The sequence below is a fragment of the Pantherophis guttatus genome, chromosome 4 (genome assembly GCF_059756535.1).
Source record: "Pantherophis guttatus breed Tessera chromosome 4, ASM5975653v1, whole genome shotgun sequence".
Lineage (NCBI taxonomy): Eukaryota > Metazoa > Chordata > Lepidosauria > Squamata > Colubridae > Pantherophis > Pantherophis guttatus.
This window is the reverse complement of record NC_142066.1, coordinates 132,034,276-132,038,224: the sequence shown is the minus strand read 5'-3', so window position 1 is coordinate 132,038,224 and position 3,949 is coordinate 132,034,276. Positions and strand designations below refer to the sequence as shown.

At 41.9% G+C, this 3,949-nt stretch overlaps 2 long non-coding RNA genes across 2 annotated transcripts; one reads left to right on the top strand and one right to left on the bottom strand.

The window, feature by feature from the left end:
• Window positions 1-277: 277 nt before the first annotated feature.
• LOC117655021 (uncharacterized) lies at window positions 278-2,209 on the bottom strand. Its single transcript, XR_004588499.3, has 2 exons — window positions 1,897-2,209; window positions 278-554 (listed from the first exon to the last, which is right to left on the bottom strand). It is a non-coding gene; the product is annotated as an uncharacterized LOC117655021 (long non-coding RNA).
• A 15-nt stretch (window positions 2,210-2,224) lies between these two features.
• On the top strand, window positions 2,225-2,965 carry LOC117655022 (uncharacterized). Its single transcript, XR_004588500.3, has 2 exons — window positions 2,225-2,595; window positions 2,735-2,965. It is a non-coding gene; the product is annotated as an uncharacterized LOC117655022 (long non-coding RNA).
• The last annotated feature ends 984 nt before the right edge of the window (window positions 2,966-3,949 follow it).

The following is a 3,949-nucleotide window of genomic DNA, read 5'->3' as shown; positions in this document are numbered from 1 at the left end:
GAATGAGGAACTCTTTTCTAGATCAGATTCTAATTTAGTTGGTTTCCTCAAGTCTTTGACTGAAAGTGCATTTGTGTAGTTACTAGGCCCCAACTGATTCCCTCCAGAAGATGAAATAGATTCTAGGATGGCTTGCTGTGCTGGTTCATCATATGGATATTAGCTGTCCCCAATATGTGCTGAAGCACAGTTCCCTTTCAGCAGGGCAGTGACAGGGTAGTGCCAGGAGATCACTGATTGGTCTTCCAGGAGGAAAAATAGTCCTGTTTATTCAAAAGGCAGTTAAGGCTTTTATTATGATCTATACTGAGTTCTTATCTGAAAAAAAATACACATATTTTATCCCACAGAGAAAATGAAACACTCATAAGCTGCTTTTCCACCAAGTTCCTCCTAACTCTAACCTTTGGGTCAACACCCATTTCCCTTGGGGATCTTAGTTTTTCTGCTTCAAGAATCCATCATGTTCATATTTCTCAAATGGATATGGTGGGAGTTGCTCAGTCCCAAGTGCCTTCTTGCTCCCTTTGTCAGCTTTACCACACATTTTTTTCCTGAGGAAGAAAAGTTAAAAATGGATATTTATCCTAAAAAGGTCAAGGTGCAGGGTCAAGAAATTAGGACAGGTTGGGTACCATTGGTTACTTGATACTAGGAGTACAAAGCTTTATATATATAAAGTATAAAGATACTAGGAGTATATAGTCAAGTTTTTTCCTGTCCTTTAGTAGAACAATTATGTACAATATCAAAGCTTGTCCTTGTGCTAAAATACATCATAAACTTTTTAAATATATAATCTGAGAATTTCCAAAGTTTGAGCTTTTAATTTTTGTGTGTTTGAACTCTATTTCCAAATTATACAACCTAGCCTGAAGCCATATGAATTCTTTCTTTCTCTTTCTTTCCTTCTTTCCTTCTTTCTTTCTTTCTTTCTTTCTTTCTTTCTTTCTTTCTTTCTTTCTTTCTTTCTTTCCCTACTCATTCACTCTCTCACACACATCTACATTTACCTAGAAACAATGCCTGCTGCTTTCACTGGACCTTCTGTCTGAGAAAAAGCTCTTGGGATTAAGGAGTGTAGGAAACATAGGAAAACAGAAGATTCCCGACAATCCAAGGATTTTCCCGATTTTTGTCATTGTGCATGCGAAGTGATCTAGCCTAGGGAGGCAACAGATATACTTCATCTAGTTGCAAAATAAATATATAAATATTTGCCTGATTTATCTTAATCTTGAGCACTTTTGTATCACTTAATCTGTAAAAGTGCAAAAAAGGAATTGCCCCAAACTGGCTCCAGCATTCTGTGAATCTACAGAGCCAGATCAAACCTCTCAGATTTAGAGAGATGCTGCAGCCTTGCATGGATCTTTCTTTGGGATGGAGATTTTAAAAGAGAAGCCCAGTGTCGTTTTCTCCCCGTTTGCTTGGACACAAAGCGGGGGTGGGGGTGGGGGTAGGCAGGACGAAGGAGATCGTTGTTTGAAATGCAAAAGGAAGCAGGGAGAGAGGGGAAATGTGAACTGACCCGAGCGATCGTTTAAATGGGATGGTTTATCTCAGCGTATTTTAGGCTTGCTTCTCAACTAGAGTTTGGGACGTTCTTCAGAATGTATCTATAATGATGAAAATCAAATAGAATTTGATAGAAACATCCCGGTTTTTGCCAGGAGAAAATGGGAAATTAAACCTTAGAAGGAGAGGGGACAGGAAATTGTAAATACTGCGTCTTTCCATGATTTCTGAGGAAAAGGAGTATGTTCACAAAACTCACCCTCGGATCATAAAGTGCTTTAAAGAGAAAGCCCTGTGGAGCTTAGCGCCCCGGCAGCGACTAACTACGATCTAAGAGTAAATAAATAAGGCTAAGTGGTGGCGTGTTAATTATATTACCTTCCGTTTTTTGTTCGGCTTTGTTTTCGTGAAATCTGGGAATGTTTCCTAGGCCTAAAGCTTAGGCTCGGAGGAGAAATGAGAAGCAGCCCGAAGCGAATCTCCTGCGGGGCCTGCATGTTATTGGCATTTCTCGAATCAGAGAACTACGAAAAAAAAAACCCAAAGAAAGTGCCTATTCGCACTAGTCTCGGCTCTGGTATTTCCATCGCATCAAAAGTGCTGTTTATAATATACAGACACACGAGCGCCGAGAATCTGGTATGTGGTGTCGCCGCTCAGTTGCCGCTGCGCCAAACCAACTGTCCTTTCATTTTCCTTTGAAAACCAGAGAGAGAGTGAAAAGCTCTCGCTTTAGCAGCCTCGCCGGGTCTATCCACGGCCGGATCTCATTGAAACTGCCGCTTTGGCCAGCACTTGCCAGCAACCCGAGTCGAAATCCTACCCTGATGGGATCTTTTCCCCCCCAAGGAAAAAGCCCTTTGAATTTTTAAAAACAAAAATAAACGACACATCGATTATTAAAAAGAGTAATGGAAAAAACTGAATGCTGAATCTATGCAATCACCTTCCCATCTTAATGTTACAATGTGTTTTCCCCCCTCTTTGGAGATTGGGCTCTGTTTTGCAGTCCCCAAAGATGTTTATTAAGAATTGTATTTATCTACTTGATGGACATTAGTTTCATAAATGAAATTGGTACGTTTTCACCCTTTCTCCTCTAATACTTTTCTTTTCTTCTTTAAAAGTAAGTTAATCTTTCTCTTTTAAGAAAAAGAAAACTGAACTTCTGGAAAGGCTGCCACAGGCTGTAATTTTTATTTGTCTACATTTCTAGAGCTCGGGATTTGGAAAACATTTGAAGTGCGAGAGAATCCAAGCAGACTGTGGGATTGCTTTTGCAACCGTCAGCCTCCATTTCTCAAGGACATTTCCTGTATCAACCCACCGGTATTGGCTTCGACATCTCCTCCGCTCCCTTTATCTTATACAATGAGGAGGCGGCCCAGGGAATCTTTACATTTCGAGACAACTTCCCTTAAAGTAAAATGTGTGTGTTAAAGTAAAATGTGTGTGTGTGTGTTGTGATAGCATTTGTCACATAACCTTACTTGGCTCTGCTTTGTGAGCAAATGTGGAAATATGTCTTAGCTTAAAAGAGTTGTTGCCATCTCAAAATGTCTTCTGCTGGAAAGATTACAAGAGCGGATGTTCCTGTATCTTTTCTAGGAAGCCAAATCAAGGAATAGCCACAAAGAGTTGGGGAATTGGAAATAATGTATCTATTATTTAGCACTTACGTATGCATGTATGTATGTACATACATGTGTCAGATTCTAATCCTGTGTATAAGCCTTGGGGCTGGGGTAATGCACCTTTGAGGAGGGAGCCGTGAAGAAAGATCCCTACTACCTCCTTTCGGCCATGACCGATCCCTGCCTCAGCTCTTTAAAACAGGCAGCCATTTACTGCCCCTTATTGCCCCACTGACCAGGTTAGCTCATAAAGCTATTCACACGCCACAAAGGAGATTTTCTCAACAATTAACAAGAAACAACATAATAAAGCCATTGACAAAGGCCTGGCTATTTACTAGAAATTAGGCACTCTTTAAGAGACTAGTGCGTAATTTCACACACTTTACAGCTCCCCAGCGCATATTCCAACGACAGAGTAAACAACCTGGGTGCGGTTTTTGGCCGCCCGCTGTCGCCACCACTGTCCGGGGTGATTTCTTTCCTTACCCAACCTCCATTCCCCCCTCCCAATTCACACGCCCCGTCATCATTAAACTCATTTTAAATAGCGGAATGGCTGAGGAAGGACTATGACCTCTAAACAATAAAAAGACACCAAACTGATCCCTGGCATCTGATGGCCATCCCAGGGCCTTTGCGTTTCTCACGACGGATCTGATAGGGCTAAAGCCAGCTGGGCGACGGCGTCCTTTGACCTGTGAGCCTGGTTCCCCCACCCCAATCCAGGGATCTAGCCGGACTTGCAGGATTTCGCCCCTGGGGAGAAAGGGTTGAGAGCCAGAAAAGAGGTCCCG